This window comes from Myotis brandtii, unplaced genomic scaffold, assembly GCF_000412655.1.
Source record: "Myotis brandtii unplaced genomic scaffold, ASM41265v1 scaffold74, whole genome shotgun sequence".
Taxonomy (NCBI): Eukaryota; Metazoa; Chordata; class Mammalia; order Chiroptera; family Vespertilionidae; genus Myotis; species Myotis brandtii.
In genome coordinates, this window is record NW_005370944.1 from 2,435,281 (window position 1) to 2,446,285 (window position 11,005).

An 11,005-nucleotide genomic window follows, 5' to 3' on the forward strand; every position below is an offset into this window, starting at 1 on the left:
TCAAAACAACAATGAGGTACCATCTCACACCTGTCAGAATGGCTATCATCAACAAATCAACAAATGACAAGTGCTTGATAGGATGCGGGAAAAAAAGGAACCCTCCTTCATTGCTGGTGGGAATGCAGACTGGTGCAGCCACTGTGGAAAAGAGTTTGGAGTTTCCTCAAGAAATTAAAAATGGAATTGCCATTTGACCCAGTAATAGCACTTCTGGGAATATATCCCAAGAGAACAGAAACACCAATCAGAAAGGACATATGCACCCCTATGTTCATAGCAGCACAATTTACAATAGCTAAGATTTGGAAACAGCCTAAATGCCCATCAGCAGATGAGTGGATTAGAAAACTGTGGTACATCTACACAATGGAATACTACGCTGCTGTAAAAAAGAAGGAATTCTTACCATTTGCAACAGCATGGATGGAACTGGAGAACATTATGCTAAGTGAAATAAGCCAGTCAGTGAAAGAAAAATACTACACAATCTCACTCATTTGTGGAATATAAAGAACATTATAAACTTATGAATAAAAATAGACACAGAGGCAAAGAAGCATCGAACAAACTGTTAAACTACAGGGGGAAGGCTTGAGGGTTGGGGGTGGGGGAGGTAAGAGATCAACCAAAGGACTTGTATGCATGCATATAAGCATAACCAATGGATGTAAGACACTAGAGGGGCGGTGCTTGAGGGCATGTGCCGGGGGGTAGGGGAGGCTAGGGGAAGGTCAATTGGGGAAAAAGAAGGAGACATATGTACTACTATTTGTAATACTTTAAACAATAAAAAAATAAAATTCAATAAATAAAGGCAAATGAAATTTTTAAAAAATCCACTTGGATAAATAAATTAAAAGGGAGATTGGGAAGTATTTTCAACTGAATGTGATTCACCATGTCAACTAAAAATGGAAACCATATATCATCTCAATAGATAAGAGAATATATTAAAAAATATTTGACAAACCCCAACATCCATTCCCAATTTAAAACTCAGCAAACCAGGAATAAAAATTACTTCCTCAAGTCAGTGAAGAGCATCTATGAAAAAACCTACAGTTAACATCATACTTAATAGTGAAAAGTCAAGCTTTCTCTCTAAGATAATGAACAATACAAGCATGTTCACTCTCATCAGTTCTATTCAACATTGCATTGGAGGTTCTAACCATTATAATCAGGCAAAAAAAAGAAATAAATAAAAAGCAGCCAGATTGGCAAGAAAGAAGTAAAACTGTCTTTTTTTTTCTTCTTCATTAACTCTTTATTACAAGTCACACTCTTATAGAAATATATGTGGACTTCAGTGAAAAAAATCAAATGTATCCAAGAATAAAAAACACAGCACATAAAGTAGTATATCCATTCCAGTGTTTGTGCCGGAGAGAGCAGACGCCCAGGAAAAAAGCTCTTCTAAAATGGCCTGGCTCAAGCCCACCTGCGAACAGTTCAGGGCGGCACAGGCCAGCCCTCAGTCACAGTGTGGTGACCACCACCTCTTCCCACAGCCGGGCGGGTGGGTAGCACCAGCACCTGGGGCCTCTCGGCCAGCGGCAACCCCAGGCTGCTGAGAGGTGCCAGGAACAACCTCTCAGGCTGGGTGGGCTACATCTGACCCTGCGAGGGCAGCAGCAAAGACATCCCTAGTCTCCTGGGCTTCAGGGCCAGTCCTCAGAAGTCCTCTGTTAGTCCGCCTCTTTCAGGAAGATCTCACTCAGAATGACCCACACGGACGAGTCTGTATGGATGGAGGGGCGCAGGGCTTCCAGGGGACCGAAGGCAGGGTCCATCTCGCCCTCGGCCACGCCTTTGTAGGAACCTATCCGGAGGTAGCCATCGCAGCTGCTCCGGAGGGTGGTTGAGCAGCCTTTCTGCAGGGCCTCCTTGTCTGGCTGGGGGTTATCAAAGGGCAGCACCTCCACAGAAGTGTTGAAGAGCTTGTCCTCTGGGTGCTCAATGTTTCCCCTGCAAAGAAGAACCGCTCAAGGCGCAGTGGCTGGAAGAAGCGGAAGCGGATAAAGTCCCCTGCAGCAGGCGTGAAGGCCCAGAAGAAATCCTCACGCAGGTATGCCTTCTCCAGGGTGAAGTGCTGGTATGTTTTGAGGCTTGGGCTCACTTCGGCCGGGGGGTTCATGTGCTCCTTCCGTAGCGCTTCTGTAGTGCCTGCTTCCCAAAGTCCTTGTCTTTCAGTTTCTGAATCTTGCCCACCAGTGAGAAGTGCATGCCTACGTGCTGGAAGAGGGTTGGCTTGAAGTGGATACGGAGGTTACAGTGCTTCTGCTGGTTACAGTGCTTCGCATACTTCTCAGGGTTGCAGACCTTCACCCACAGAATGTGGTTTAGGAACCAGTCGATGGGCTTGTCCCGGTAGAACATGATAAACTCCACAATCAGGCTCAGGCCCAGTGACTTGAACATCTTCCCAATGAAGCCCAGCTGGGTGAATTCCAGGATCATCCAGTCCTCTGAAGGCTGCTGGAGAGAGAAGTTCTTCATGGTGCTCGGGTAGTTGGGCTTGGCCACTATGTCGTCCTCCAGCTGTACGTAGTAGATGCCTTTGGACTGCTATTACATCATGAAGAAGCAGTAATCGAGGTTCTGTTTGGTCCTTCACCTCTCTCCTTAGGGTCCCCAAAGGACTCTTAGAGCCGGGAGAAGCCAGGGTAGAAGTGTGGGGAAGGGGCGATGACCTCCAGAAACCCGGAATGGATCTCTGTGGGAAACAAGGCCTTTATGTTTTCCATCACCACGAAGGTGTACTGCGGGTCAGTCTCGGCAATCAGCACCACGATGACCGAGTCCTTCTGCGAGCTCAGCTCTGAGATGAGCGAGTGCAGCGTGTTAGTCAGATACAAATGTACCTCGCACAGCACACTGGGAATGCCCACCACCAGTGACACTCCTGTGGGGCCCTGGCCCATGTGCACTGTGGGCTGCAGGCTGCTTACCTTGGCCAGCAGGTGCGGCAGGTGGTGGAAGACGGTAGGTAAGTACAGTACATGCTCATGAGAGACATTCCACAGCTTCAGTCGTGGGTCCTCGGTGAGCCTGCCCCAGGAGTGATTGCCATCTCTGTCTCACAGCGCCTGCCTCTCTGACACGCCCTCTTGATGTCATCCAGCATCAGGTTGAGCTCCTCGGAGTGCTTTAGGCTCTCCTGCTCAGCTGCGTGCAACCAGTTGCGCAGTGCCAGAACTCCCATTGGTACACATCCACCACATCACCTGTCGCTGGTACAGCAGGTCCTGGAGGGCTGTGCACACTAGGCCTTTCTGGTCTCACTAGTGCCATCTTCATTTGCTGTCATCCACAACTCCTTGTCCTTGCCTAAGGGCCATGTCTTCACACACATGCTGTCATCTCTTCTGCCTAGGATCCCTTTCCTCCTCTGGGCCAAATGAACACCCTGTAGCCTTCAAGGCCTGGTTTCAAAGTCTCATAAGTAAATTTGTCTTAATTCATAGACAACATAATTATTTATGTAGGAAATCTAATTGATTTTCCTAGAACTAATAAATGGATTTTAGAAAGATTGCAGGATACATGATCAATTAATAAGAATTAAATTTATACAAATTAATAAAGAATAGTTGGAATTTGAAAATGTCAAAATTTACAAAAACATCAACAATATAAAATACTTAGGGATAAATATGGCAATTATTCAGTGTGAAAGGTCTGCACACTGAAAATTGCCAGAAATTTAAGAACACATAAATATATAGAGATATATACTTTGTTCATGAATAGTAAGATTTAACATTGTTAAGATGCCAAAGCAGGCAAAATAATGGTTCCCCCAAAGATGACCATGTCCTAACACCTGGAACCTGTGAAATCTGTTATCTTACACAGCAAAGGGGACTGTTCAGATGTGATGAAGTTAAGGATTCTGCGATAGGAAGAATATCCTGGGTTATCCAGGTGCACTCAGTGTAATCACAAGGGTCCTTCTAAGGAAGGGGTCCTCAAACTTTTTAAACAGGGGGCCAGTTCACTGTCCCTCAGACCGTTGGAGGGCCGGACTATAGTTTAAAAAAAACTATGAACAAATTCCTATGCACACTGCACATATCTTATTTTGAAGTAAAAAAACAAAACGGGAACAAATACAATCATCCCCAGAGGCCCAGAAATCAGGATTTTAAAAAGATTCCCAGGTGATTCTAATGTGCAGCCAAGGTTGAGAACCACTGTTCTAAGGGAAAGAGGGAAGGAAATGTGACTGCTGGCTTTGAAGATGAAAGGGTGGTACAAGGCAAGAATTCAGGCAGCCCTAGAAGCTTGAATAGGCAAGAAACAGAATCTCCCCTAGAGCCTCCAGAGGCATGTAGCCCTGCTGACACCTTGATTTTAGCCCCACAAGATCTATTTCAGACTTTGACCTCCAGAACTGTAAGCTAATAAGTTTCGGTTGTTTTAAGCCACTACGTTTCTGGCAATTTGTTACAGCAGTAGTAATCAAATCCTAAATTCTTTTATAAAATTTAACAAGCTGATTCTAAAATTCATGTGAAAACGCCAGAGTTCAAGGAAAAGAGACCATACAGCAAGCATTTAAGTCAGTCAGTTAACATTAACAAAGTTACCACTATATATTGATCTCTCATAAATATTTGGGAAAGAAAAAAAATCATAGAAGCAGTGCTTCTAACCTTAAGCTTTATTCAATCATTTGTTCATTCAACAAATATCTATTGGACACCTATTAAATGCCCAAACATTTTTCTAGATGGGATACATCATTGAATGAAACATTGGCTGGCCTCATGGAGCTAATGTGAGATAGGGTGCAGGACAATGGTATAGACAACAATTAACAATAAATATAATTAGTGGCATACTAAGGGTGGGATGGTGGGAGTCATCAACCCTGGTGCAGACAATATAGGAATGGTTTACCAAGAATTTATAGACAACCTACTGAATGGGAGAAAATATTTCCAAATGACATATCTGATAAGGGGTTAATAATCCAAAATATATAAAGGACTCATACAATTCACATTCAAAAAAAACAATTCCATTTAAAAATGGGCAGAGAACCTGAACAGAAGACATACAGAGGTGCCAAGAGACACATGAAAAGATGCTCAAGCCCTAGCCGGTTTCACTCAGAGCGTCAGCCTGTGGACTGAAGGGTCCCGGGTTTGATTCCAGTCAAGGGCACATACCTCAGTTGCAAGCTCCTCCCCAGCCTGGGCCCCGGGCCGGGGCTCTTGCAGGAGGCAACCAATTGATTTGTTTCTCTCACATCGATATTTCTGTCTTTCCCTCTCTCTTCCACTCTCTCTAAGAATCAATGGAAAATATCCTCGGGTGAAGATTAAAAAAAAAAAAGATCCTCAACATACTAATCATCAGGGAAATGCAAATAAAACCACAATGAGATATCACCTCACGTGTAAGAATGGCTATCATCAATAAATCAACACACAACAAGTACTGAAAAGAAAGCCCTCATGCAATATTGGTGGAAATGTAGATTGGTGCAGCCATTGTAAAGAACAGTAAGGAGTTTACTCAAAAAATAAAAAATGGGGAGAAAACCAAGATGGCGGCATAGGTAAACACCCGAGATTGCTGCTTAGCACAACCACTTCAAGAATACAACTAAAAGACGGAATGGCCGAAACCAGTTTGGCTCAGTGGATAGAGCATCGGCCTGCGGACTGAAAGGTCCCAGGTTCGATTCCAGTCAAGGGCATGTACCTTGGTTGCGGGCATATCCCCAGTGGGAGATGTGCAGGAGGCAGCTGATCGATGTTTCTCTCTCATCGATGTTTCTAACTCTCTATCTCTCTCCCTTCCCCTCTGTAAAAAATCAAAAAAAAACATTAAAAAAAAACAAAACAAAAAAAAAAACTGCAGATAAAAGAATCAACTTTTATTGTTAACAGCTGAAATTTGAAGACATCTCAAAACAAGTATTTTGGCCACATTCATATTGTATTGGTATTATGTCCATGGACAAATATAATACACTTATTAGTAGAAAAAAATGTTTTTCTACCCTTTATACTCTCGTTGAAATTTATTTCTAACAATACAGTACAGGATAGAGACCAAGATGGCGGCATAGGTAAATACCGGAGACTGCTGCCGCAAACAACCACTTCAAAAATACAACTAAAAGACGGAACGGACATCACCCAGAACCACAGGAAGGCTGGCTGAGGAGAGACTCTTCAACTAGAAGGAAAAATAACAGCACACCGAGGCTCAGAGGAGGCGCAGTGTGGAAAATACTCAGGTGCGGAGGTGCGCGCGCAAAGCGGGCTGGTGGCTGAGAGCGCGGTTGTCGTTTTCGGTCAGGGGGGAGTCTCAGACTCTGAGCTCCAGATACGGGCGAATCGCTGGGGACTCGGACCCAAACGGGAGAAGCGGGAGTGTCTGGCATCAGTTGGAAGGCAGCTTTCCCTCCGAGGTTTGCAGCGGTTCCTGGGGTTCTGAGAAGCAGAGCCTCTGGGAACGGGACTGAGAGGGGCCATTACCGCTCCCTCCGCCCGCCCTGTTGAGCCCGCCCCGCCCAAGCCCTGCGCAGAGCCATTTGCCGGATCGCCTCAGGCAAAGGCTAGATTAGCACCTCCCCAGAGGACAGAAGTTTTCCGCGGCAGACACAGCTGATTCACACAGCCAGTCGGCCTGGTGGTCAAATCCCTCTAGTATTAACTACAACAATCAAGGCTCAACTAGAACAAGACTGCGCACAAAGACCACTAGGGGGTGCACCAAGAAAGCATAAAAAATGCGGAGACAAAAAAACATGACAGAAATGGAGGATATAGAGCTAAAAAACGCAATTTTGAGGGCTTGCAATAAACTTTTGGAGAGCTTCACGAAAACTAATGAGACCCTCGATGCTATGATAAAGAAACTAGAAATTAAGCATACACGCTCTGAAATAAAGAATATTACACCCAATAGCAGACCAGAGGAGCGCAAGAATCAAGCCAAAGATTTGAAATGCGAAGAAGCAAAAAACACCCAACCAGAAAAACAAAAAGAAAAAGAATCCATAATATGAAGATAGTGTAAGGAGCCTCTGGGACAGCTTCAAGCGTACCAACATCCGAATTATAGGGGTGCCAGAAGATGAGAGAGAGCAAGATATTGAAAACCTATTTGAAGAAATAATGACAGAAAACTTCCCCTACCTGGTGAAAGAAATAGACTTACAAGTCCAGGAAGCGCAGAGAACCCCAAACAAAAGGAATCCAAAGAGGACCACACCAAGACACATCATAATTAAAATGCCAAGAGCAAAAGACAAAGAGAGAATCTTAAAAGCAGCAAGAGAAAAAAAGTCAGTTACCTATAAGGGAGTACCCATACGACTGTCAGCTGATTTCTCAACAGAAACTTTGCAGGCCAGAAGGGAGTGGCAAGAAATATTCAAAGTGATGAATAGCAAGAACCTACAACCAAGATTACTTTATCCAGCAAAGCTATCATTCAGAATTGAAGGTCAGATAAAGAGCTTCACAGATAAGGAAAAGCTAAAGGAGTTCATCACCACCAAACCAGTATTATATGAAATGCTGAAAGGTATCCTTTAAGAAGAGGAAGAAGAAGAAAAAGGTAAAGATACAAATTATGAACAACAAATACACATCTATCAACAAGTGAATCTAAAAATCAAGTGAATAAATAATCTGATGAACAGAATAAACTGGTGATTATAATAGAATCAGGGGCATAGAAACGGAGTGGACTGACTATTCTTGGGGGGGAAAGGGGTGTGGGGGATGCGGGAAGAGACTGGACAAAAATCGTGCACCTATGGATGAGGACAGTGCGGGGGTGGTGAGGGCGGACGGTGGGCTGGGAACCGGTTGGAGGGGAGCTATGGGGGGAAAAAAGAGGAACAACTGTAATAATCTGAACAATAAAGATTTAATTTAAAAAAAACGAAAAATAAAAAATGGAATTGCTATTTGATCCAGTAATTTCACTTTTGGGAACATATCTGAAGAAATGTGAAACACTAATTCAAAAGAATATATGCATCTCACATGTTTATTACAACCTTATTTACAGTAGCAAAGATTTGGAAGCAGCCCAAGGGTCCATGAGTAGATGAGTGGATAAAAAAAACCACACAGTTTTTAGGGAACTCATATAACTTAACGAAAGGAAGATAAACAACCCAATCAAAAAATGGGCAAAGGACCTAAATAGACACTTTCCAAAAGAGGACATACAGAAGGCCAAGAGACATATGAAAACATGCTCAAAGTCACTAATCATCTGAGGGATGCATGTCAAAACGACGATGAGGTACCATCTCACACCTGTCAGAATAGTTATCATTAACAAATCAACAAATGACAAGTGCTGGTGAGGATATGGAGAAAAAGGAACCCTCGTGCACTGCTGGTGGGAATGCAGACTGGTGTAGCCACTGTGGAAAACAGTTTGGAGTTTCCTCAAAAGATTAAAAATGGAACTCCCATTTGACCCAGTAATCTCACTTCTAGGAATATATTCCAAGAAATCAGAAACACCAATCAGAAAGGATATATGTACCCTTATGTTCATAGCAGCACAATTTGTAATAGCTAAGATTTGGAAACAGCCTAAGTGCTCATTAGCAGATGAGTGGATTAAAAAACTGTGGTACATCTACACAATGGAATACTACACTGCTGTAAAAAAGAAGGAACTCTTACCATTTGCAACACCATGGATGGAACTGGAGAGCATTATGCTAAGTGAAATAAGCCAGTCAGAGAAAGATAAATATCACATGATCTCACTCATTTGTGGAATATAATGAACAACATAAACTGATGAAAAACAAGTAGATCCAAAACTTGAAAAGATGGTGGCTGGCAGGATGGAGGTGAGGGATAGGAAGTGAGTGAGTGAGGAGATGAAAGGAGAGTGTGTAGATGTGTTTGGTGTGTGTGTGAGTGAGTGAGGGACAGTTAAATCCGGCAGGAGCAGCAGAGGCTGGCAGACCAGGCTCTCTAGGACAGGGAAAGACTACCACCGCTGTGGGCACTCCCTGGATTGTGGGACTCGGGCTCGGAGCCCATGCCATCTTGAAGGGGAGAGCGGCCTCTTCTAGGAACTCATCAGCACCACCACCCAGACAGGCGTTGGACACTGCCTGTAACCCAGCAGCCACTCCAGCCAAAATCCTGCTGCCCCACCCACAGACCCATGGACCCTGGAACTTCCACCTCCAAAGGTGCACCGCTCCCACAGCAGTAAGTGCAACTTCCCCCCTCCCCAGTGGCCACATTCGTGCATTTCCAACATTCGCGCGTTTCCAACATTCACGCATTTCCAGCACTCAGACTTCCAGGGCACACCACTCCATAGGCAGCTCTTGGATGCCACTGTGAACCCCTGCTGGGTGTGATTTTGAACAGACAAGGGCATGCTGCCCCGCAGTAGAAATTCTGAATTCCCTCTTCCTGAATAACTGCTCACAGACAACCCAGCTACACATCTTTAGCACCAGGTCCCCTCAGAGTGTGTCAGAGCTCTGCACCGGTAAACTTACCGCCACAGTTGTGCATTTCCAATGAGCAGGCACCCAGAGCCCATCTATCCACAGGGCACTCATGGGAGGTGCTGCGAGCCCCCGCTAGGTGTGATCTTGGACAAACAGGGACGCACTCCCCCCGGCAGTAGAAATTCTGAATTCACTCACCCTGGATACCTGCCCACAGACACCTCAATCACGTGGGTTCAGTGCCAGGGCCCTGCTATGCTGGCAAACGCACCGCTGGTGCCCCCTGTGAGCCACCACTGGGAGCGCGCGCCTATCCACCACAGGTGCAACAGCAAAAACTGAGTCTGCCCACCCCACAGCTGCAGAAATCTGGACACTACAGTTGCACGCTTTTCCAGTGCCGCTGTGAGTCCCCGCTGGGCATGCGCAACTTCAACCTAGGGCATAAGACAGCAAAAATTGGGACACCCCCGTCCACGGCTGCTGCTGACTTCTAGACACCACAGTTGCGCCTTTCCAGCTTGCAGGCTTACATCAAGAGAACCCAAATAGCTCACGTAGGGAGCTATGCTAGATTACCAAGCCTAGGAGACCTGAGAGATCACACCAGTAGCACCATCCCCAAAAGAACCTGGGTAGCAAAGCAATCGGATCTACAATTAGCAAAACATGGGAAGACAAAAAAGCAATCCCCAAACGAAAGAAAAAGAGGAATCATCAGAAAGGAAATTAAATGAAATTGAAGCTAGTAACATATCAGAGAAAGAATTCAGAGTAATGGTTATAAGATGCTCAAATAGCTGGATGACAGAAAATACACACTCAATAACAAATACACACAACTCAATGAGAATTATAAGGAGCTGAATGAGAATGTCACCAACATGAAAAGGAACCAAGAGGAGATGAAGAATGACATAGTTGCAATAAAGAATACAATGGAAGGCTTAAACAGTAGACTAAAAGAGGCTGAGGACCGCATCAGCGAATTAGAAGACAAGGAAGAAAAAACACACAAACACAGCAGCAACTGGAAAGATTTAAAAAGCAAGAGGAGAGCCTAAGGGAGCTTTGGGACAACACAAAATGAAACAATATTCGTATAATAGGGGTTCCAGAAAGAGAGGAAGAGAAGCAAGGAATAGGAAACCTGTTCGAAGAAATAATAACAGAAAACTTCCCTGATATTGGCAAGTAAAAAAACCACACAAGTCCAAGAAGCACATAGAGTCCCAAACAAGATGAACCCCAAAAGACCAACACCAAGACATATCATAATTAAATTGGCAAACACCAACGACAAAGTAAGAATCTTAAAGGCTGCCAGAGAGAGACAGAAAGTTACTTACAAAGGAGCTCCTATTAGAATATCAACTAATTTTTCAACAGAAACACACCGGGCCAGAAGGGAATGGAATGAAATATACAAAGTGATGCAAAGCAAGGGACTGAATCCAAGAATACTATACCCAGCAAGGCTATCATTCAAAATTGAAGGTGGAATCAGGAGCTTCACACACAAAAAAGGGCTAA

General features: G+C 44.3%; 1 protein-coding gene and 1 pseudogene across 1 annotated transcript in view; both read right to left on the bottom strand.

The window, feature by feature from the left end:
* Positions 1-11,005, bottom strand: part of REC114 (REC114 meiotic recombination protein) — a 175,893-nt gene that overhangs the window by 116,407 nt on the left and 48,481 nt on the right. The window lies entirely within an intron of this gene.
* LOC102253361 lies at positions 1,680-3,297 on the bottom strand (annotated as a pseudogene).